Source organism: Schistocerca gregaria, unplaced genomic scaffold, assembly GCF_023897955.1.
Source record: "Schistocerca gregaria isolate iqSchGreg1 unplaced genomic scaffold, iqSchGreg1.2 ptg000462l, whole genome shotgun sequence".
In the NCBI taxonomy this organism is placed as follows: Eukaryota; Metazoa; Arthropoda; class Insecta; order Orthoptera; family Acrididae; genus Schistocerca; species Schistocerca gregaria.
The window spans coordinates 50817-74010 of NW_026061880.1; the positions used below are offsets into that span (position 1 = coordinate 50817).

Genomic DNA, 23194 nt, shown 5'->3' on the forward strand with positions numbered 1-23194 from the left:
ACGCACAACACAGCTGCTCGTTGCACCGCCTGTCATTCGTTTGGTTCGTGCGGCCTCCGACACTCGCGGGAGACGCACCTTGTTATCGTTATCCGGCGCAGGGCTTGCGCGCGGCCGGGCGGCTTGGGGACTGCGCGGGGTGTGGCAGTGTCGTGCTGGACCGAGGGAAGCGTTCTTACCTGCCTGACACGCGTCGCGCTTCCAGATATTTGCGTAATTCGCACGGTGCATTCTCGGCTGTCCCCTTCCGTCCCGACTTGTCCCGACTTTGCTCGACTGCCGCTCGCTGCCGCTCGGGTCGCGGTCCGTATGACAGCACAAGCACGAGAATCATCTGCGAGATGGGCGCGGGCCGAACCGGCGTGTCCGAGGCGCCGTGTGCGGCCGTTCGGAGCTACCAGAGCAGCTCTGTGCTGCGCCGTGCCGTGGAAAGGTGCGAAAACATGCACACAAGACACAGGCTGTTGGACAAAGTATCCCTCTCTTGTAGCGACGAAAGGTAAATTTTTGTTTACAAATTTGCCTTTGTGCACTGCTACAAAACAATATGCCCTGACGTTTTTCACAACATTTCTGTCACTTCATACTGTTTTGTTATTTCCAGAGACTCTTTGGAAGTCTTCCTTGGCGCACTCTTTTCAAACTGAGTTCCTTAATATCGTATCTTACGATAGTTTAAAATCAGTATGGAAGCATCTTTGTCACATGAGAAAGGTAGCATGAAAAAAGGGCTGGCAGGGGTAGCGACAAGAAAGCAAGAAATGAAGACAGCCAGAGTTCCCAGGCGGTCGCCGATCCGAATACTAACGTTGTTGCTTATCTTCGGTGGTCGGACAGGAACAGGTTTTTTTTAATGTAGTTAGTTTTTGGAATTTAGCGCTCCTACAAAACAGTAGGCTCTGACGCATTTCAAGAGCACATCTGTCGATTCGCAGTGTTTCGTTATTTTCAACGACTTCCTAGCACTCTTCCTCCGCGCTTTCTTGTTCAAACTGAGTTCATTACTGTAATTTCGCATCTTACGTTTAATACAGTAGTTTAAAATGCTTGTGGAAGCATCTTTGTCGCACCTGAGAGATTGTATGAAAAGAGGGCTGGCAGGTGTAGTGACGTACAATCTAAAAAGAGAGAGGGAGCCAACAGCACCCGGTGTTCCCAGGCGGTCACCCATCCAAGTACTAACCGGGCCCGATGTTGCTTAACTTCGGTGATCGGACGAGAACCGGTGTATTCAACGTGGTATGGCCGTTGGCGTCCTTATACTGTAGCTGCACGGCAGAAGAAGGCTTCGCCTCTCCTCCTAACACACGCAATCGCTGTTTTCGGTGGCACATTTGACGCAAAGCACGTCCTTCCACCTCGAAGGCGACGCGCCGCCACGTGGGTCGGACGCACAACACAGCTGCTCGTTGCACCGCCTGTCATTCGTTTGGTTCGTGCGGCCTCCGACACTCGCGGGAGACGCACCTTGTTATCGTTATCCGGCGCAGGGCTTGCGCGCGGCCGGGCGGCTTGGGGACTGCGCGGGGTGTGGCAGTGTCGTGCTGGACCGAGGGAAGCGTTCTTACCTGCCTGACACGCGTCGCGCTTCCAGATATTTGCGTAATTCGCACGGTGCATTCTCGGCTGTCCCCTTCCGTCCCGACTTGTCCCGACTTTGCTCGACTGCCGCTCGCTGCCGCTCGGGTCGCGGTCCGTATGACAGCACAAGCACGAGAATCATCTGCGAGATGGGCGCGGGCCGAACCGGCGTGTCCGAGGCGCCGTGTGCGGCCGTTCGGAGCTACCAGAGCAGCTCTGTGCTGCGCCGTGCCGTGGAAAGGTGCGAAAACATGCACACAAGACACAGGCTGTTGGACAAAGTATCCCTCTCTTGTAGCGACGAAAGGTAAATTTTTGTTTACAAATTTGCCTTTGTGCACTGCTACAAAACAATATGCCCTGACGTTTTTCACAACATTTCTGTCACTTCATACTGTTTTGTTATTTCCAGAGACTCTTTGGAAGTCTTCCTTGGCGCACTCTTTTCAAACTGAGTTCCTTAATATCGTATCTTACGATAGTTTAAAATCAGTATGGAAGCATCTTTGTCACATGAGAAAGGTAGCATGAAAAAAGGGCTGGCAGGGGTAGCGACAAGAAAGCAAGAAATGAAGACAGCCAGAGTTCCCAGGCGGTCGCCGATCCGAATACTAACGTTGTTGCTTATCTTCGGTGGTCGGACAGGAACAGGTTTTTTTTAATGTAGTTAGTTTTTGGAATTTAGCGCTCCTACAAAACAGTAGGCTCTGACGCATTTCAAGAGCACATCTGTCGATTCGCAGTGTTTCGTTATTTTCAACGACTTCCTAGCACTCTTCCTCCGCGCTTTCTTGTTCAAACTGAGTTCATTACTGTAATTTCGCATCTTACGTTTAATACAGTAGTTTAAAATGCTTGTGGAAGCATCTTTGTCGCACCTGAGAGTTTGTATGAAAAGAGGGCTGGCAGGTGTAGTGACGTACAATCTAAAAAGAGAGAGGGAGCCAACAGCACCCGGTGTTCCCAGGCGGTCACCCATCCAAGTACTAACCGGGCCCGATGTTGCTTAACTTCGGTGATCGGACGAGAACCGGTGTATTCAACATGGTATGGCCGTTGGCGTCCTTATACTGTAGCTGCACGACAGAAGAAGGCTTCGCCTCTCCTCCTAACACACGCAATCGCTGTTTTCGGTGGCACATTTGACGCAAAGCACGTCCTTCCACCTCGAAGGCGACGCGCCGCCACGTGGGTCGGACGCACAACACAGCTGCTCGTTGCACCGCCTGTCATTCGTTTGGTTCGTGCGGCCTCCGACACTCGCGGGAGACGCACCTTGTTATCGTTATCCGGCGCAGGGCTTGCGCGCGGCCGGGCGGCTTGGGGACTGCGCGGGGTGTGGCAGTGTCGTGCTGGACCGAGGGAAGCGTTCTTACCTGCCTGACACGCGTCGCGCTTCCAGATATTTGCGTAATTCGCACGGTGCATTCTCGGCTGTCCCCTTCCGTCCCGACTTGTCCCGACTTTGCTCGACTGCCGCTCGCTGCCGCTCGGGTCGCGGTCCGTATGACAGCACAAGCACGAGAATCATCTGCGAGATGGGCGCGGGCCGAACCGGCGTGTCCGAGGCGCCGTGTGCGGCCGTTCGGAGCTACCAGAGCAGCTCTGTGCTGCGCCGTGCCGTGGAAAGGTGCGAAAACATGCACACAAGACACAGGCTGTTGGACAAAGTATCCCTCTCTTGTAGCGACGAAAGGTAAATTTTTGTTTACAAATTTGCCTTTGTGCACTGCTACAAAACAATATGCCCTGACGTTTTTCACAACATTTCTGTCACTTCATACTGTTTTGTTATTTCCAGAGACTCTTTGGAAGTCTTCCTTGGCGCACTCTTTTCAAACTGAGTTCCTTAATATCGTATCTTACGATAGTTTAAAATCAGTATGGAAGCATCTTTGTCACATGAGAAAGGTAGCATGAAAAAAGGGCTGGCAGGGGTAGCGACAAGAAAGCAAGAAATGAAGACAGCCAGAGTTCCCAGGCGGTCGCCGATCCGAATACTAACGTTGTTGCTTATCTTCGGTGGTCGGACAGGAACAGGTTTTTTTTAATGTAGTTAGTTTTTGGAATTTAGCGCTCCTACAAAACAGTAGGCTCTGACGCATTTCAAGAGCACATCTGTCGATTCGCAGTGTTTCGTTATTTTCAACGACTTCCTAGCACTCTTCCTCCGCGCTTTCTTGTTCAAACTGAGTTCATTACTGTAATTTCGCATCTTACGTTTAATACAGTAGTTTAAAATGCTTGTGGAAGCATCTTTGTCGCACCTGAGAGATTGTATGAAAAGAGGGCTGGCAGGTGTAGTGACGTACAATCTAAAAAGAGAGAGGGAGCCAACAGCACCCGGTGTTCCCAGGCGGTCACCCATCCAAGTACTAACCGGGCCCGATGTTGCTTAACTTCGGTGATCGGACGAGAACCGGTGTATTCAACATGGTATGGCCGTTGGCGTCCTTATACTGTAGCTGCACGGCAGAAGAAGGCTTCGCCTCTCCTCCTAACACACGCAATCGCTGTTTTCGGTGGCACATTTGACGCAAAGCACGTCCTTCCACCTCGAAGGCGACGCGCCGCCACGTGGGTCGGACGCACAACACAGCTGCTCGTTGCACCGCCTGTCATTCGTTTGGTTCGTGCGGCCTCCGACACTCGCGGGAGACGCACCTTGTTATCGTTATCCGGCGCAGGGCTTGCGCGCGGCCGGGCGGCTTGGGGACTGCGCGGGGTGTGGCAGTGTCGTGCTGGACCGAGGGAAGCGTTCTTACCTGCCTGACACGCGTCGCGCTTCCAGATATTTGCGTAATTCGCACGGTGCATTCTCGGCTGTCCCCTTCCGTCCCGACTTGTCCCGACTTTGCTCGACTGCCGCTCGCTGCCGCTCGGGTCGCGGTCCGTATGACAGCACAAGCACGAGAATCATCTGCGAGATGGGCGCGGGCCGAACCGGCGTGTCCGAGGCGCCGTGTGCGGCCGTTCGGAGCTACCAGAGCAGCTCTGTGCTGCGCCGTGCCGTGGAAAGGTGCGAAAACATGCACACAAGACACAGGCTGTTGGACAAAGTATCCCTCTCTTGTAGCGACGAAAGGTAAATTTTTGTTTACAAATTTGCCTTTGTGCACTGCTACAAAACAATATGCCCTGACGTTTTTCACAACATTTCTGTCACTTCATACTGTTTTGTTATTTCCAGAGACTCTTTGGAAGTCTTCCTTGGCGCACTCTTTTCAAACTGAGTTCCTTAATATCGTATCTTACGATAGTTTAAAATCAGTATGGAAGCATCTTTGTCACATGAGAAAGGTAGCATGAAAAAAGGGCTGGCAGGGGTAGCGACAAGAAAGCAAGAAATGAAGACAGCCAGAGTTCCCAGGCGGTCGCCGATCCGAATACTAACGTTGTTGCTTATCTTCGGTGGTCGGACAGGAACAGGTTTTTTTTAATGTAGTTAGTTTTTGGAATTTAGCGCTCCTACAAAACAGTAGGCTCTGACGCATTTCAAGAGCACATCTGTCGATTCGCAGTGTTTCGTTATTTTCAACGACTTCCTAGCACTCTTCCTCCGCGCTTTCTTGTTCAAACTGAGTTCATTACTGTAATTTCGCATCTTACGTTTAATACAGTAGTTTAAAATGCTTGTGGAAGCATCTTTGTCGCACCTGAGAGTTTGTATGAAAAGAGGGCTGGCAGGTGTAGTGACGTACAATCTAAAAAGAGAGAGGGAGCCAACAGCACCCGGTGTTCCCAGGCGGTCACCCATCCAAGTACTAACCGGGCCCGATGTTGCTTAACTTCGGTGATCGGACGAGAACCGGTGTATTCAACATGGTATGGCCGTTGGCGTCCTTATACTGTAGCTGCACGGCAGAAGAAGGCTTCGCCTCTCCTCCTAACACACGCAATCGCTGTTTTCGGTGGCACATTTGACGCAAAGCACGTCCTTCCACCTCGAAGGCGACGCGCCGCCACGTGGGTCGGACGCACAACACAGCTGCTCGTTGCACCGCCTGTCATTCGTTTGGTTCGTGCGGCCTCCGACACTCGCGGGAGACGCACCTTGTTATCGTTATCCGTCGCAGGGCTTGCGCGCGGCCGGGCGGCTTGGGGACTGCGCGGGGTGTGGCAGTGTCGTGCTGGACCGAGGGAAGCGTTCTTACCTGCCTGACACGCGTCGCGCTTCCAGATATTTGCGTAATTCGCACGGTGCATTCTCGGCTGTCCCCTTCCGTCCCGACTTGTCCCGACTTTGCTCGACTGCCGCTCGCTGCCGCTCGGGTCGCGGTCCGTATGACAGCACAAGCACGAGAATCATCTGCGAGATGGGCGCGGGCCGAACCGGCGTGTCCGAGGCGCCGTGTGCGGCCGTTCGGAGCTACCAGAGCAGCTCTGTGCTGCGCCGTGCCGTGGAAAGGTGCGAAAACATGCACACAAGACACAGGCTGTTGGACAAAGTATCCCTCTCTTGTAGCGACGAAAGGTAAATTTTTGTTTACAAATTTGCCTTTGTGCACTGCTACAAAACAATATGCCCTGACGTTTTTCACAACATTTCTGTCACTTCATACTGTTTTGTTATTTCCAGAGACTCTTTGGAAGTCTTCCTTGGCGCACTCTTTTCAAACTGAGTTCCTTAATATCGTATCTTACGATAGTTTAAAATCAGTATGGAAGCATCTTTGTCACATGAGAAAGGTAGCATGAAAAAAGGGCTGGCAGGGGTAGCGACAAGAAAGCAAGAAATGAAGACAGCCAGAGTTCCCAGGCGGTCGCCGATCCGAATACTAACGTTGTTGCTTATCTTCGGTGGTCGGACAGGAACAGGTTTTTTTTAATGTAGTTAGTTTTTGGAATTTAGCGCTCCTACAAAACAGTAGGCTCTGACGCATTTCAAGAGCACATCTGTCGATTCGCAGTGTTTCGTTATTTTCAACGACTTCCTAGCACTCTTCCTCCGCGCTTTCTTGTTCAAACTGAGTTCATTACTGTAATTTCGCATCTTACGTTTAATACAGTAGTTTAAAATGCTTGTGGAAGCATCTTTGTCGCACCTGAGAGTTTGTATGAAAAGAGGGCTGGCAGGTGTAGTGACGTACAATCTAAAAAGAGAGAGGGAGCCAACAGCACCCGATGTTCCCAGGCGGTCACCCATCCAAGTACTAACCGGGCCCGATGTTGCTTAACTTCGGTGATCGGACGAGAACCGGTGTATTCAACATGGTATGGCCGTTGGCGTCCTTATACTGTAGCTGCACGGCAGAAGAAGGCTTCGCCTCTCCTCCTAACACACGCAATCGCTGTTTTCGGTGGCACATTTGACGCAAAGCACGTCCTTCCACCTCGAAGGCGACGCGCCGCCACGTGGGTCGGACGCACAACACAGCTGCTCGTTGCACCGCCTGTCATTCGTTTGGTTCGTGCGGCCTCCGACACTCGCGGGAGACGCACCTTGTTATCGTTATCCGGCGCAGGGCTTGCGCGCGGCCGGGCGGCTTGGGGACTGCGCGGGGTGTGGCAGTGTCGTGCTGGACCGAGGGAAGCGTTCTTACCTGCCTGACACGCGTCGCGCTTCCAGATATTTGCGTAATTCGCACGGTGCATTCTCGGCTGTCCCCTTCCGTCCCGACTTGTCCCGACTTTGCTCGACTGCCGCTCGCTGCCGCTCGGGTCGCGGTCCGTATGACAGCACAAGCACGAGAATCATCTGCGAGATGGGCGCGGGCCGAACCGGCGTGTCCGAGGCGCCGTGTGCGGCCGTTCGGAGCTACCAGAGCAGCTCTGTGCTGCGCCGTGCCGTGGAAAGGTGCGAAAACATGCACACAAGACACAGGCTGTTGGACAAAGTATCCCTCTCTTGTAGCGACGAAAGGTAAATTTTTGTTTACAAATTTGCCTTTGTGCACTGCTACAAAACAATATGCCCTGACGTTTTTCACAACATTTCTGTCACTTCATACTGTTTTGTTATTTCCAGAGACTCTTTGGAAGTCTTCCTTGGCGCACTCTTTTCAAACTGAGTTCCTTAATATCGTATCTTACGATAGTTTAAAATCAGTATGGAAGCATCTTTGTCACATGAGAAAGGTAGCATGAAAAAAGGGCTGGCAGGGGTAGCGACAAGAAAGCAAGAAATGAAGACAGCCAGAGTTCCCAGGCGGTCGCCGATCCGAATACTAACGTTGTTGCTTATCTTCGGTGGTCGGACAGGAACAGGTTTTTTTTAATGTAGTTAGTTTTTGGAATTTAGCGCTCCTACAAAACAGTAGGCTCTGACGCATTTCAAGAGCACATCTGTCGATTCGCAGTGTTTCGTTATTTTCAACGACTTCCTAGCACTCTTCCTCCGCGCTTTCTTGTTCAAACTGAGTTCATTACTGTAATTTCGCATCTTACGTTTAATACAGTAGTTTAAAATGCTTGTGGAAGCATCTTTGTCGCACCTGAGAGTTTGTATGAAAAGAGGGCTAGCAGGTGTAGTGACGTACAATCTAAAAAGAGAGAGGGAGCCAACAGCACCCGGTGTTCCCAGGCGGTCACCCATCCAAGTACTAACCGGGCCCGATGTTGCTTAACTTCGGTGATCGGACGAGAACCGGTGTATTCAACATGGTATGGCCGTTGGCGTCCTTATACTGTAGCTGCACGGCAGAAGAAGGCTTCGCCTCTCCTCCTAAGACACGCAATCGCTGTTTTCGGTGGCACATTTGACGCAAAGCACGTCCTTCCACCTCGAAGGCGACGCGCCGCCACGTGGGTCGGACGCACAACACAGCTGCTCGTTGCACCGCCTGTCATTCGTTTGGTTCGTGCGGCCTCCGACACTCGCGGGAGACGCACCTTGTTATCGTTATCCGGCGCAGGGCTTGCGCGCGGCCGGGCGGCTTGGCGACTGCGCGGGGTGTGGCAGTGTCGTGCTGGACCGAGGGAAGCGTTCTTACCTGCCTGACACGCGTCGCGCTTCCAGATATTTGCGTAATTCGCACGGTGCATTCTCGGCTGTCCCCTTCCGTCCCGACTTGTCCCGACTTTGCTCGACTGCCGCTCGCTGCCGCTCGGGTCGCGGTCCGTATGACAGCACAAGCACGAGAATCATCTGCGAGATGGGCGCGGGCCGAACCGGCGTGTCCGAGGCGCCGTGTGCGGCCGTTCGGAGCTACCAGAGCAGCTCTGTGCTGCGCCGTGCCGTGGAAAGGTGCGAAAACATGCACACAAGACACAGGCTGTTGGACAAAGTATCCCTCTCTTGTAGCGACGAAAGGTAAATTTTTGTTTACAAATTTGCCTTTGTGCACTGCTACAAAACAATATGCCCTGACGTTTTTCACAACATTTCTGTCACTTCATACTGTTTTGTTATTTCCAGAGACTCTTTGGAAGTCTTCCTTGGCGCACTCTTTTCAAACTGAGTTCCTTAATATCGTATCTTACGATAGTTTAAAATCAGTATGGAAGCATCTTTGTCACATGAGAAAGGTAGCATGAAAAAAGGGCTGGCAGGGGTAGCGACAAGAAAGCAAGAAATGAAGACAGCCAGAGTTCCCAGGCGGTCGCCGATCCGAATACTAACGTTGTTGCTTATCTTCGGTGGTCGGACAGGAACAGGTTTTTTTTAATGTAGTTAGTTTTTGGAATTTAGCGCTCCTACAAAACAGTAGGCTCTGACGCATTTCAAGAGCACATCTGTCGATTCGCAGTGTTTCGTTATTTTCAACGACTTCCTAGCACTCTTCCTCCGCGCTTTCTTGTTCAAACTGAGTTCATTACTGTAATTTCGCATCTTACGTTTAATACAGTAGTTTAAAATGCTTGTGGAAGCATCTTTGTCGCACCTGAGAGTTTGTATGAAAAGAGGGCTGGCAGGTGTAGTGACGTACAATCTAAAAAGAGAGAGGGAGCCAACAGCACCCGGTGTTCCCAGGCGGTCACCCATCCAAGTACTAACCGGGCCCGATGTTGCTTAACTTCGGTGATCGGACGAGAACCGGTGTATTCAACATGGTATGGCCGTTGGCGTCCTTATACTGTAGCTGCACGGCAGAAGAAGGCTTCGCCTCTCCTCCTAACACACGCAATCGCTGTTTTCGGTGGCACATTTGACGCAAAGCACGTCCTTCCACCTCGAAGGCGACGCGCCGCCACGTGGGTCGGACGCACAACACAGCTGCTCGTTGCACCGCCTGTCATTCGTTTGGTTCGTGCGGCCTCCGACACTCGCGGGAGACGCACCTTGTTATCGTTATCCGGCGCAGGGCTTGCGCGCGGCCGGGCGGCTTGGGGACTGCGCGGGGTGTGGCAGTGTCGTGCTGGACCGAGGGAAGCGTTCTTACCTGCCTGACACGCGTCGCGCTTCCAGATATTTGCGTAATTCGCACGGTGCATTCTCGGCTGTCCCCTTCCGTCCCGACTTGTCCCGACTTTGCTCGACTGCCGCTCGCTGCCGCTCGGGTCGCGGTCCGTATGACAGCACAAGCACGAGAATCATCTGCGAGATGGGCGCGGGCCGAACCGGCGTGTCCGAGGCGCCGTGTGCGGCCGTTCGGAGCTACCAGAGCAGCTCTGTGCTGCGCCGTGCCGTGGAAAGGTGCGAAAACATGCACACAAGACACAGGCTGTTGGACAAAGTATCCCTCTCTTGTAGCGACGAAAGGTAAATTTTTGTTTACAAATTTGCCTTTGTGCACTGCTACAAAACAATATGCCCTGACGTTTTTCACAACATTTCTGTCACTTCATACTGTTTTGTTATTTCCAGAGACTCTTTGGAAGTCTTCCTTGGCGCACTCTTTTCAAACTGAGTTCCTTAATATCGTATCTTACGATAGTTTAAAATCAGTATGGAAGCATCTTTGTCACATGAGAAAGGTAGCATGAAAAAAGGGCTGGCAGGGGTAGCGACAAGAAAGCAAGAAATGAAGACAGCCAGAGTTCCCAGGCGGTCGCCGATCCGAATACTAACGTTGTTGCTTATCTTCGGTGGTCGGACAGGAACAGGTTTTTTTTAATGTAGTTAGTTTTTGGAATTTAGCGCTCCTACAAAACAGTAGGCTCTGACGCATTTCAAGAGCACATCTGTCGATTCGCAGTGTTTCGTTATTTTCAACGACTTCCTAGCACTCTTCCTCCGCGCTTTCTTGTTCAAACTGAGTTCATTACTGTAATTTCGCATCTTACGTTTAATACAGTAGTTTAAAATGCTTGTGGAAGCATCTTTGTCGCACCTGAGAGTTTGTATGAAAAGAGGGCTGGCAGGTGTAGTGACGTACAATCTAAAAAGAGAGAGGGAGCCAACAGCACCCGGTGTTCCCAGGCGGTCACCCATCCAAGTACTAACCGGGCCCGATGTTGCTTAACTTCGGTGATCGGACGAGAACCGGTGTATTCAACATGGTATGGCCGTTGGCGTCCTTATACTGTAGCTGCACGGCAGAAGAAGGCTTCGCCTCTCCTCCTAACACACGCAATCGCTGTTTTCGGTGGCACATTTGACGCAAAGCACGTCCTTCCACCTCGAAGGCGACGCGCCGCCACGTGGGTCGGACGCACAACACAGCTGCTCGTTGCACCGCCTGTCATTCGTTTGGTTCGTGCGGCCTCCGACACTCGCGGGAGACGCACCTTGTTATCGTTATCCGGCGCAGGGCTTGCGCGCGGCCGGGCGGCTTGGGGACTGCGCGGGGTGTGGCAGTGTCGTGCTGGACCGAGGGAAGCGTTCTTACCTGCCTGACACGCGTCGCGCTTCCAGATATTTGCGTAATTCGCACGGTGCATTCTCGGCTGTCCCCTTCCGTCCCGACTTGTCCCGACTTTGCTCGACTGCCGCTCGCTGCCGCTCGGGTCGCGGTCCGTATGACAGCACAAGCACGAGAATCATCTGCGAGATGGGCGCGGGCCGAACCGGCGTGTCCGAGGCGCCGTGTGCGGCCGTTCGGAGCTACCAGAGCAGCTCTGTGCTGCGCCGTGCCGTGGAAAGGTGCGAAAACATGCACACAAGACACAGGCTGTTGGACAAAGTATCCCTCTCTTGTAGCGACGAAAGGTAAATTTTTGTTTACAAATTTGCCTTTGTGCACTGCTACAAAACAATATGCCCTGACGTTTTTCACAACATTTCTGTCACTTCATACTGTTTTGTTATTTCCAGAGACTCTTTGGAAGTCTTCCTTGGCGCACTCTTTTCAAACTGAGTTCCTTAATATCGTATCTTACGATAGTTTAAAATCAGTATGGAAGCATCTTTGTCACATGAGAAAGGTAGCATGAAAAAAGGGCTGGCAGGGGTAGCGACAAGAAAGCAAGAAATGAAGACAGCCAGAGTTCCCAGGCGGTCGCCGATCCGAATACTAACGTTGTTGCTTATCTTCGGTGGTCGGACAGGAACAGGTTTTTTTTAATGTAGTTAGTTTTTGGAATTTAGCGCTCCTACAAAACAGTAGGCTCTGACGCATTTCAAGAGCACATCTGTCGATTCGCAGTGTTTCGTTATTTTCAACGACTTCCTAGCACTCTTCCTCCGCGCTTTCTTGTTCAAACTGAGTTCATTACTGTAATTTCGCATCTTACGTTTAATACAGTAGTTTAAAATGCTTGTGGAAGCATCTTTGTCGCACCTGAGAGTTTGTATGAAAAGAGGGCTAGCAGGTGTAGTGACGTACAATCTAAAAAGAGAGAGGGAGCCAACAGCACCCGGTGTTCCCAGGCGGTCACCCATCCAAGTACTAACCGGGCCCGATGTTGCTTAACTTCGGTGATCGGACGAGAACCGGTGTATTCAACATGGTATGGCCGTTGGCGTCCTTATACTGTAGCTGCACGGCAGAAGAAGGCTTCGCCTCTCCTCCTAACACACGCAATCGCTGTTTTCGGTGGCACATTTGACGCAAAGCACGTCCTTCCACCTCGAAGGCGACGCGCCGCCACGTGGGTCGGACGCACAACACAGCTGCTCGTTGCACCGCCTGTCATTCGTTTGGTTCGTGCGGCCTCCGACACTCGCGGGAGACGCACCTTGTTATCGTTATCCGCGCGCAGGGCTTGCGCGCGGCCGGGCGGCTTGGCGACTGCGCGGGGTGTGGCAGTGTCGTGCTGGACCGAGGGAAGCGTTCTTACCTGCCTGACACGCGTCGCGCTTCCAGATATTTGCGTAATTCGCACGGTGCATTCTCGGCTGTCCCCTTCCGTCCCGACTTGTCCCGACTTTGCTCGACTGCCGCTCGCTGCCGCTCGGGTCGCGGTCCGTATGACAGCACAAGCACGAGAATCATCTGCGAGATGGGCGCGGGCCGAACCGGCGTGTCCGAGGCGCCGTGTGCGGCCGTTCGGAGCTACCAGAGCAGCTCTGTGCTGCGCCGTGCCGTGGAAAGGTGCGAAAACATGCACACAAGACACAGGCTGTTGGACAAAGTATCCCTCTCTTGTAGCGACGAAAGGTAAATTTTTGTTTACAAATTTGCCTTTGTGCACTGCTACAAAACAATATGCCCTGACGTTTTTCACAACATTTCTGTCACTTCATACTGTTTTGTTATTTCCAGAGACTCTTTGGAAGTCTTCCTTGGCGCACTCTTTTCAAACTGAGTTCCTTAATATCGTATCTTACGATAGTTTAAAATCAGTATGGAAGCATCTTTGTCACATGAGAAAGGTAGCATGAAAAAAGGGCTGGCAGGGGTAGCGACAAGAAAGCAAGAAATGAAGACAGCCAGAGTTCCCAGGCGGTCGCCGATCCGAATACTAACGTTGTTGCTTATCTTCGGTGGTCGGACAGGAACAGGTTTTTTTTAATGTAGTTAGTTTTTGGAATTTAGCGCTCCTACAAAACAGTAGGCTCTGACGCATTTCAAGAGCACATCTGTCGATTCGCAGTGTTTCGTTATTTTCAACGACTTCCTAGCACTCTTCCTCCGCGCTTTCTTGTTCAAACTGAGTTCATTACTGTAATTTCGCATCTTACGTTTAATACAGTAGTTTAAAATGCTTGTGGAAGCATCTTTGTCGCACCTGAGAGTTTGTATGAAAAGAGGGCTGGCAGGTGTAGTGACGTACAATCTAAAAAGAGAGAGGGAGCCAACAGCACCCGGTGTTCCCAGGCGGTCACCCATCCAAGTACTAACCGGGCCCGATGTTGCTTAACTTCGGTGATCGGACGAGAACCGGTGTATTCAACATGGTATGGCCGTTGGCGTCCTTATACTGTAGCTGCACGGCAGAAGAAGGCTTCGCCTCTCCTCCTAACACACGCAATCGCTGTTTTCGGTGGCACATTTGACGCAAAGCACGTCCTTCCACCTCGAAGGCGACGCGCCGCCACGTGGGTCGGACGCACAACACAGCTGCTCGTTGCACCGCCTGTCATTCGTTTGGTTCGTGCGGCCTCCGACACTCGCGGGAGACGCACCTTGTTATCGTTATCCGCGCGCAGGGCTTGCGCGCGGCCGGGCGGCTTGGCGACTGCGCGGGGTGTGGCAGTGTCGTGCTGGACCGAGGGAAGCGTTCTTACCTGCCTGACACGCGTCGCGCTTCCAGATATTTGCGTAATTCGCACGGTGCATTCTCGGCTGTCCCCTTCCGTCCCGACTTGTCCCGACTTTGCTCGACTGCCGCTCGCTGCCGCTCGGGTCGCGGTCCGTATGACAGCACAAGCACGAGAATCATCTGCGAGATGGGCGCGGGCCGAACCGGCGTGTCCGAGGCGCCGTGTGCGGCCGTTCGGAGCTACCAGAGCAGCTCTGTGCTGCGCCGTGCCGTGGAAAGGTGCGAAAACATGCACACAAGACACAGGCTGTTGGACAAAGTATCCCTCTCTTGTAGCGACGAAAGGTAAATTTTTGTTTACAAATTTGCCTTTGTGCACTGCTACAAAACAATATGCCCTGACGTTTTTCACAACATTTCTGTCACTTCATACTGTTTTGTTATTTCCAGAGACTCTTTGGAAGTCTTCCTTGGCGCACTCTTTTCAAACTGAGTTCCTTAATATCGTATCTTACGATAGTTTAAAATCAGTATGGAAGCATCTTTGTCACATGAGAAAGGTAGCATGAAAAAAGGGCTGGCAGGGGTAGCGACAAGAAAGCAAGAAATGAAGACAGCCAGAGTTCCCAGGCGGTCGCCGATCCGAATACTAACGTTGTTGCTTATCTTCGGTGGTCGGACAGGAACAGGTTTTTTTTAATGTAGTTAGTTTTTGGAATTTAGCGCTCCTACAAAACAGTAGGCTCTGACGCATTTCAAGAGCACATCTGTCGATTCGCAGTGTTTCGTTATTTTCAACGACTTCCTAGCACTCTTCCTCCGCGCTTTCTTGTTCAAACTGAGTTCATTACTGTAATTTCGCATCTTACGTTTAACACAGTAGTTTAAAATGCTTGTGGAAGCATCTTTGTCGCACCTGAGAGTTTGTATGAAAAGAGGGCTGGCAGGTGTAGTGACGTACAATCTAAAAAGAGAGAGGGAGCCAACAGCACCCGGTGTTCCCAGGCGGTCACCCATCCAAGTACTAACCGGGCCCGATGTTGCTTAACTTCGGTGATCGGACGAGAACCGGTGTATTCAACATGGTATGGCCGTTGGCGTCCTTATACTGTAGCTGCACGGCAGAAGAAGGTTTCGCCTCTCCTCCTAACACACGCAATCGCTGTTTTCGGTGGCACATTTGACGCAAAGCACGTCCTTCCACCTCGAAGGCGACGCGCCGCCACGTGGGTCGGACGCACAACACAGCTGCTCGTTGCACCGCCTGTCATTCGTTTGGTTCGTGCGGCCTCCGACACTCGCGGGAGACGCACCTTGTTATCGTTATCCGGCGCAGGGCTTGCGCGCGGCCGGGCGGCTTGGGGACTGCGCGGGGTGTGGCAGTGTCGTGCTGGACCGAGGGAAGCGTTCTTACCTGCCTGACACGCGTCGCGCTTCCAGATATTTGCGTAATTCGCACGGTGCATTCTCGGCTGTCCCCTTCCGTCCCGACTTGTCCCGACTTTGCTCGACTGCCGCTCGCTGCCGCTCGGGTCGCGGTCCGTATGACAGCACAAGCACGAGAATCATCTGCGAGATGGGCGCGGGCCGAACCGGCGTGTCCGAGGCGCCGTGTGCGGCCGTTCGGAGCTACCAGAGCAGCTCTGTGCTGCGCCGTGCCGTGGAAAGGTGCGAAAACATGCACACAAGACACAGGCTGTTGGACAAAGTATCCCTCTCTTGTAGCGACGAAAGGTAAATTTTTGTTTACAAATTTGCCTTTGTGCACTGCTACAAAACAATATGCCCTGACGTTTTTCACAACATTTCTGTCACTTCATACTGTTTTGTTATTTCCAGAGACTCTTTGGAAGTCTTCCTTGGCGCACTCTTTTCAAACTGAGTTCCTTAATATCGTATCTTACGATAGTTTAAAATCAGTATGGAAGCATCTTTGTCACATGAGAAAGGTAGCATGAAAAAAGGGCTGGCAGGGGTAGCGACAAGAAAGCAAGAAATGAAGACAGCCAGAGTTCCCAGGCGGTCGCCGATCCGAATACTAACGTTGTTGCTTATCTTCGGTGGTCGGACAGGAACAGGTTTTTTTTAATGTAGTTAGTTTTTGGAATTTAGCGCTCCTACAAAACAGTAGGCTCTGACGCATTTCAAGAGCACATCTGTCGATTCGCAGTGTTTCGTTATTTTCAACGACTTCCTAGCACTCTTCCTCCGCGCTTTCTTGTTCAAACTGAGTTCATTACTGTAATTTCGCATCTTACGTTTAATACAGTAGTTTAAAATGCTTGTGGAAGCATCTTTGTCGCACCTGAGAGTTTGTATGAAAAGAGGGCTAGCAGGTGTAGTGACGTACAATCTAAAAAGAGAGAGGGAGCCAACAGCACCCGGTGTTCCCAGGCGGTCACCCATCCAAGTACTAACCGGGCCCGATGTTGCTTAACTTCGGTGATCGGACGAGAACCGGTGTATTCAACATGGTATGGCCGTTGGCGTCCTTATACTGTAGCTGCACGGCAGAAGAAGGCTTCGCCTCTCCTCCTAACACACGCAATCGCTGTTTTCGGTGGCACATTTGACGCAAAGCACGTCCTTCCACCTCGAAGGCGACGCGCCGCCACGTGGGTCGGACGCACAACACAGCTGCTCGTTGCACCGCCTGTCATTCGTTTGGTTCGTGCGGCCTCCGACACTCGCGGGAGACGCACCTTGTTATCGTTATCCGCGCGCAGGGCTTGCGCGCGGCCGGGCGGCTTGGCGACTGCGCGGGGTGTGGCAGTGTCGTGCTGGACCGAGGGAAGCGTTCTTACCTGCCTGACACGCGTCGCGCTTCCAGATATTTGCGTAATTCGCACGGTGCATTCTCGGCTGTCCCCTTCCGTCCCGACTTGTCCCGACTTTGCTCGACTGCCGCTCGCTGCCGCTCGGGTCGCGGTCCGTATGACAGCACAAGCACGAGAATCATCTGCGAGATGGGCGCGGGCCGAACCGGCGTGTCCGAGGCGCCGTGTGCGGCCGTTCGGAGCTACCAGAGCAGCTCTGTGCTGCGCCGTGCCGTGGAAAGGTGCGAAAACATGCACACAAGACACAGGCTGTTGGACAAAGTATCCCTCTCTTGTAGCGACGAAAGGTAAATTTTTGTTTACAAATTTGCCTTTGTGCACTGCTACAAAACAATATGCCCTGACGTTTTTCACAACATTTCTGTCACTTCATACTGTTTTGTTATTTCCAGAGACTCTTTGGAAGTCTTCCTTGGCGCACTCTTTTCAAACTGAGTTCCTTAATATCGTATCTTACGATAGTTTAAAATCAGTATGGAAGCATCTTTGTCACATGAGAAAGGTAGCATGAAAAAAGGGCTGGCAGGGGTAGCGACAAGAAAGCAAGAAATGAAGACAGCCAGAGTTCCCAGGCGGTCGCCGATCCGAATACTAACGTTGTTGCTTATCTTCGGTGGTCGGACAGGAACAGGTTTTTTTTAATGTAGTTAGTTTTTGGAATTTAGCGCTCCTACAAAACAGTAGGCTCTGACGCATTTCAAGAGCACATCTGTCGATTCGCAGTGTTTCGTTATTTTCAACGACTTCCTAGCACTCTTCCTCCGCGCTTTCTTGTTCAAACTGAGTTCATTACTGTAATTTCGCATCTTACGTTTAACACAGTAGTTTAAAATGCTTGTGGAAGCATCTTTGTCGCACCTGAGAGTTTGTATGAAAAGAGGGCTGGCAGGTGTAGTGACGTACAATCTAAAAAGAGAGAGGGAGCCAACAGCACCCGGTGTTCCCAGGCGGTCACCCATCCAAGTACTAACCGGGCCCGATGTTGCTTAACTTCGGTGATCGGACGAGAACCGGTGTATTCAACATGGTATGGCCGTTGGCGTCCTTATACTGTAGCTGCACGGCAGAAGAAGGCTTCGCCTCTCCTCCTAACACACGCAATCGCTGTTTTCGGTGGCACATTTGACGCAAAGCACGTCCTTCCACCTCGAAGGCGACGCGCCGCCACGTGGGTCGGACGCACAACACAGCTGCTCGTTGCACCGCCTGTCATTCGTTTGGTTCGTGCGGCCTCCGACACTCGCGGGAGACGCACCTTGTTATCGTTATCCGGCGCAGGGCTTGCGCGCGGCCGGGCGGCTTGGGGACTGCGCGGGGTGTGGCAGTGTCGTGCTGGACCGAGGGAAGCGTTCTTACCTGCCTGACACGCGTCGCGCTTCCAGATATTTGCGTAATTCGCACGGTGCATTCTCGGCTGTCCCCTTCCGTCCCGACTTGTCCCGACTTTGCTCGACTGCCGCTCGCTGCCGCTCGGGTCGCGGTCCGTATGACAGCACAAGCACGAGAATCATCTGCGAGATGGGCGCGGGCCGAACCGGCGTGTCCGAGGCGCCGTGTGCGGCCGTTCGGAGCTACCAGAGCAGCTCTGTGCTGCGCCGTGCCGTGGAAAGGTGCGAAAACATGCACACAAGACACAGGCTGTTGGACAAAGTATCCCTCTCTTGTAGCGACGAAAGGTAAATTTTTGTTTACAAATTTGCCTTTGTGCACTGCTACAAAACAATATGCCCTGACGTTTTTCACAACATTTCTGTCACTTCATACTGTTTTGTTATTTCCAGAGACTCTTTGGAAGTCTTCCTTGGCGCACTCTTTTCAAACTGAGTTCCTTAATATCGTATCTTACGATAGTTTAAAATCAGTATGGAAGCATCTTTGTCACATGAGAAAGGTAGCATGAAAAAAGGGCTGGCAGGGGTAGCGACAAGAAAGCAAGAAATGAAGACAGCCAGAGTTCCCAGGCGGTCGCCGATCCGAATACTAACGTTGTTGCTTATCTTCGGTGGTCGGACAGGAACAGGTTTTTTTTAATGTAGTTAGTTTTTGGAATTTAGCGCTCCTACAAAACAGTAGGCTCTGACGCATTTCAAGAGCACATCTGTCGATTCGCAGTGTTTCGTTATTTTCAACGACTTCCTAGCACTCTTCCTCCGCGCTTTCTTGTTCAAACTGAGTTCATTACTGTAATTTCGCATCTTACGTTTAACACAGTAGTTTAAAATGCTTGTGGAAGCATCTTTGTCGCACCTGAGAGTTTGTATGAAAAGAGGGCTGGCAGGTGTAGTGACGTACAATCTAAAAAGAGAGAGGGAGCCAACAGCACCCGGTGTTCCCAGGCGGTCACCCATCCAAGTACTAACCGGGCCCGATGTTGCTTAACTTCGGTGATCGGACGAGAACCGGTGTATTCAACATGGTATGGCCGTTGGCGTCCTTATACTGTAGCTGCACGGCAGAAGAAGGCTTCGCCTCTCCTCCTAACACACGCAATCGCTGTTTTCGGTGGCACATTTGACGCAAAGCACGTCCTTCCACCTCGAAGGCGACGCGCCGCCACGTGGGTCGGACGCACAACACAGCTGCTCGTTGCACCGCCTGTCATTCGTTTGGTTCGTGCGGCCTCCGACACTCGCGGGAGACGCACCTTGTTATCGTTATCCGGCGCAGGGCTTGCGCGCGGCCGGGCGGCTTGGGGACTGCGCGGGGTGTGGCAGTGTCGTGCTGGACCGAGGGAAGCGTTCTTACCTGCCTGACACGCGTCGCGCTTCCAGATATTTGCGTAATTCGCACGGTGCATTCTCGGCTGTCCCCTTCCGTCCCGACTTGTCCCGACTTTGCTCGACTGCCGCTCGCTGCCGCTCGGGTCGCGGTCCGTATGACAGCACAAGCACGAGAATCATCTGCGAGATGGGCGCGGGCCGAACCGGCGTGTCCGAGGCGCCGTGTGCGGCCGTTCGGAGCTACCAGAGCAGCTCTGTGCTGCGCCGTGCCGTGGAAAGGTGCGAAAACATGCACACAAGACACAGGCTGTTGGACAAAGTATCCCTCTCTTGTAGCGACGAAAGGTAAATTTTTGTTTACAAATTTGCCTTTGTGCACTGCTACAAAACAATATGCCCTGACGTTTTTCACAACATTTCTGTCACTTCATACTGTTTTGTTATTTCCAGAGACTCTTTGGAAGTCTTCCTTGGCGCACTCTTTTCAAACTGAGTTCCTTAATATCGTATCTTACGATAGTTTAAAATCAGTATGGAAGCATCTTTGTCACATGAGAAAGGTAGCATGAAAAAAGGGCTGGCAGGGGTAGCGACAAGAAAGCAAGAAATGAAGACAGCCAGAGTTCCCAGGCGGTCGCCGATCCGAATACTAACGTTGTTGCTTATCTTCGGTGGTCGGACAGGAACAGGTTTTTTTTAATGTAGTTAGTTTTTGGAATTTAGCGCTCCTACAAAACAGTAGGCTCTGACGCATTTCAAGAGCACATCTGTCGATTCGCAGTGTTTCGTTATTTTCAACGACTTCCTAGCACTCTTCCTCCGCGCTTTCTTGTTCAAACTGAGTTCATTACTGTAATTTCGCATCTTACGTTTAATACAGTAGTTTAAAATGCTTGTGGAAGCATCTTTGTCGCACCTGAGAGTTTGTATGAAAAGAGGGCTGGCAGGTGTAGTGACGTACAATCTAAAAAGAGAGAAGGAGCCAACAGCACCCGGTGTTCCCAGGCGGTCACCCATCCAAGTACTAACCGGGCCCGATGTTGCTTAACTTCGGTGATCGGACGAGAACCGGTGTATTCAACATGGTATGGCCGTTGGCGTCCTTATACTGTAGCTGCACGGCAGAAGAAGGCTTCGCCTCTCCTCCTAACACACGCAATCGCTGTTTTCGGTGGCACATTTGACGCAAAGCACGTCCTTCCACCTCGAAGGCGACGCGCCGCCACGTGGGTCGGACGCACAACACAGCTGCTCGTTGCACCGCCTGTCATTCGTTTGGTTCGTGCGGCCTCCGACACTCGCGGGAGACGCACCTTGTTATCGTTATCCGGCGCAGGGCTTGCGCGCGGCCGGGCGGCTTGGGGACTGCGCGGGGTGTGGCAGTGTCGTGCTGGACCGAGGGAAGCGTTCTTACCTGCCTGACACGCGTCGCGCTTCCAGATATTTGCGTAATTCGCACGGTGCATTCTCGGCTGTCCCCTTCCGTCCCGACTTGTCCCGACTTTGCTCGACTGCCGCTCGCTGCCGCTCGGGTCGCGGTCCGTATGACAGCACAAGCACGAGAATCATCTGCGAGATGGGCGCGGGCCGAACCGGCGTGTCCGAGGCGCCGTGTGCGGCCGTTCGGAGCTACCAGAGCAGCTCTGTGCTGCGCCGTGCCGTGGAAAGGTGCGAAAACATGCACACAAGACACAGGCTGTTGGACAAAGTATCCCTCTCTTGTAGCGACGAAAGGTAAATTTTTGTTTACAAATTTGCCTTTGTGCACTGCTACAAAACAATATGCCCTGACGTTTTTCACAACATTTCTGTCACTTCATACTGTTTTGTTATTTCCAGAGACTCTTTGGAAGTCTTCCTTGGCGCACTCTTTTCAAACTGAGTTCCTTAATATCGTATCTTACGATAGTTTAAAATCAGTATGGAAGCATCTTTGTCACATGAGAAAGGTAGCATGAAAAAAGGGCTGGCAGGGGTAGCGACAAGAAAGCAAGAAATGAAGACAGCCAGAGTTCCCAGGCGGTCGCCGATCCGAATACTAACGTTGTTGCTTATCTTCGGTGGTCGGACAGGAACAGGTTTTTTTTAATGTAGTTAGTTTTTGGAATTTAGCGCTCCTACAAAACAGTAGGCTCTGACGCATTTCAAGAGCACATCTGTCGATTCGCAGTGTTTCGTTATTTTCAACGACTTCCTAGCACTCTTCCTCCGCGCTTTCTTGTTCAAACTGAGTTCATTACTGTAATTTCGCATCTTACGTTTAATACAGTAGTTTAAAATGCTTGTGGAAGCATCTTTGTCGCACCTGAGAGTTTGTATGAAAAGAGGGCTAGCAGGTGTAGTGACGTACAATCTAAAAAGAGAGAGGGAGCCAACAGCACCCGGTGTTCCCAGGCGGTCACCCATCCAAGTACTAACCGGGCCCGATGTTGCTTAACTTCGGTGATCGGACGAGAACCGGTGTATTCAACATGGTATGGCCGTTGGCGTCCTTATACTGTAGCTGCACGGCAGAAGAAGGCTTCGCCTCTCCTCCTAACACACGCAATCGCTGTTTTCGGTGGCACATTTGACGCAAAGCACGTCCTTCCACCTCGAAGGCGACGCGCCGCCACGTGGGTCGGACGCACAACACAGCTGCTCGTTGCACCGCCTGTCATTCGTTTGGTTCGTGCGGCCTCCGACACTCGCGGGAGACGCACCTTGTTATCGTTATCCGCGCGCAGGGCTTGCGCGCGGCCGGGCGGCTTGGCGACTGCGCGGGGTGTGGCAGTGTCGTGCTGGACCGAGGGAAGCGTTCTTACCTGCCTGACACGCGTCGCGCTTCCAGATATTTGCGTAATTCGCACGGTGCATTCTCGGCTGTCCCCTTCCGTCCCGACTTGTCCCGACTTTGCTCGACTGCCGCTCGCTGCCGCTCGGGTCGCGGTCCGTATGACAGCACAAGCACGAGAATCATCTGCGAGATGGGCGCGGGCCGAACCGGCGTGTCCGAGGCGCCGTGTGCGGCCGTTCGGAGCTACCAGAGCAGCTCTGTGCTGCGCCGTGCCGTGGAAAGGTGCGAAAACATGCACACAAGACACAGGCTGTTGGACAAAGTATCCCTCTCTTGTAGCGACGAAAGGTAAATTTTTGTTTACAAATTTGCCTTTGTGCACTGCTACAAAACAATATGCCCTGACGTTTTTCACAACATTTCTGTCACTTCATACTGTTTTGTTATTTCCAGAGACTCTTTGGAAGTCTTCCTTGGCGCACTCTTTTCAAACTGAGTTCCTTAATATCGTATCTTACGATAGTTTAAAATCAGTATGGAAGCATCTTTGTCACATGAGAAAGGTAGCATGAAAAAAGGGCTGGCAGGGGTAGCGACAAGAAAGCAAGAAATGAAGACAGCCAGAGTTCCCAGGCGGTCGCCGATCCGAATACTAACGTTGTTGCTTATCTTCGGTGGTCGGACAGGAACAGGTTTTTTTTAATGTAGTTAGTTTTTGGAATTTAGCGCTCCTACAAAACAGTAGGCTCTGACGCATTTCAAGAGCACATCTGTCGATTCGCAGTGTTTCGTTATTTTCAACGACTTCCTAGCAC

General features: G+C 52.0%; 16 non-coding genes across 16 annotated transcripts; all 16 read right to left on the reverse strand.

Moving 5' to 3' along the window:
• Window positions 1-1134: 1134 nt before the first annotated feature.
• On the reverse strand, window positions 1135-1253 carry LOC126313131 (5S ribosomal RNA). The gene has a single exon (XR_007555011.1). It is a non-coding gene; the product is annotated as a 5S ribosomal RNA (ribosomal RNA).
• Window positions 1254-2523: 1270 nt separating this feature from the next.
• LOC126313163 (5S ribosomal RNA) lies at window positions 2524-2642 on the reverse strand. The gene has a single exon (XR_007555039.1). It is a non-coding gene; the product is annotated as a 5S ribosomal RNA (ribosomal RNA).
• Window positions 2643-3912: 1270 nt separating this feature from the next.
• On the reverse strand, window positions 3913-4031 carry LOC126313164 (5S ribosomal RNA). Its single transcript, XR_007555040.1, has one exon. It is a non-coding gene; the product is annotated as a 5S ribosomal RNA (ribosomal RNA).
• A 1270-nt stretch (window positions 4032-5301) lies between these two features.
• Window positions 5302-5420, reverse strand: LOC126313165 (5S ribosomal RNA). The gene has a single exon (XR_007555041.1). It is a non-coding gene; the product is annotated as a 5S ribosomal RNA (ribosomal RNA).
• Window positions 5421-6690: 1270 nt separating this feature from the next.
• LOC126313123 (5S ribosomal RNA) lies at window positions 6691-6809 on the reverse strand. The gene has a single exon (XR_007555004.1). It is a non-coding gene; the product is annotated as a 5S ribosomal RNA (ribosomal RNA).
• Window positions 6810-8079: 1270 nt separating this feature from the next.
• Window positions 8080-8198, reverse strand: LOC126313167 (5S ribosomal RNA). Its single transcript, XR_007555043.1, has one exon. It is a non-coding gene; the product is annotated as a 5S ribosomal RNA (ribosomal RNA).
• Window positions 8199-9468: 1270 nt separating this feature from the next.
• On the reverse strand, window positions 9469-9587 carry LOC126313168 (5S ribosomal RNA). The gene has a single exon (XR_007555044.1). It is a non-coding gene; the product is annotated as a 5S ribosomal RNA (ribosomal RNA).
• Window positions 9588-10857: 1270 nt separating this feature from the next.
• Window positions 10858-10976, reverse strand: LOC126313169 (5S ribosomal RNA). Its single transcript, XR_007555045.1, has one exon. It is a non-coding gene; the product is annotated as a 5S ribosomal RNA (ribosomal RNA).
• A 1270-nt stretch (window positions 10977-12246) lies between these two features.
• Window positions 12247-12365, reverse strand: LOC126313170 (5S ribosomal RNA). Its single transcript, XR_007555046.1, has one exon. It is a non-coding gene; the product is annotated as a 5S ribosomal RNA (ribosomal RNA).
• A 1271-nt stretch (window positions 12366-13636) lies between these two features.
• Window positions 13637-13755, reverse strand: LOC126313171 (5S ribosomal RNA). Its single transcript, XR_007555047.1, has one exon. It is a non-coding gene; the product is annotated as a 5S ribosomal RNA (ribosomal RNA).
• A 1271-nt stretch (window positions 13756-15026) lies between these two features.
• Window positions 15027-15145, reverse strand: LOC126313172 (5S ribosomal RNA). Its single transcript, XR_007555048.1, has one exon. It is a non-coding gene; the product is annotated as a 5S ribosomal RNA (ribosomal RNA).
• Window positions 15146-16415: 1270 nt separating this feature from the next.
• Window positions 16416-16534, reverse strand: LOC126313174 (5S ribosomal RNA). Its single transcript, XR_007555049.1, has one exon. It is a non-coding gene; the product is annotated as a 5S ribosomal RNA (ribosomal RNA).
• A 1271-nt stretch (window positions 16535-17805) lies between these two features.
• Window positions 17806-17924, reverse strand: LOC126313175 (5S ribosomal RNA). The gene has a single exon (XR_007555050.1). It is a non-coding gene; the product is annotated as a 5S ribosomal RNA (ribosomal RNA).
• Window positions 17925-19194: 1270 nt separating this feature from the next.
• LOC126313176 (5S ribosomal RNA) lies at window positions 19195-19313 on the reverse strand. Its single transcript, XR_007555051.1, has one exon. It is a non-coding gene; the product is annotated as a 5S ribosomal RNA (ribosomal RNA).
• Window positions 19314-20583: 1270 nt separating this feature from the next.
• On the reverse strand, window positions 20584-20702 carry LOC126313177 (5S ribosomal RNA). Its single transcript, XR_007555052.1, has one exon. It is a non-coding gene; the product is annotated as a 5S ribosomal RNA (ribosomal RNA).
• A 1270-nt stretch (window positions 20703-21972) lies between these two features.
• LOC126313179 (5S ribosomal RNA) lies at window positions 21973-22091 on the reverse strand. Its single transcript, XR_007555054.1, has one exon. It is a non-coding gene; the product is annotated as a 5S ribosomal RNA (ribosomal RNA).
• Window positions 22092-23194: the final 1103 nt, after the last annotated feature.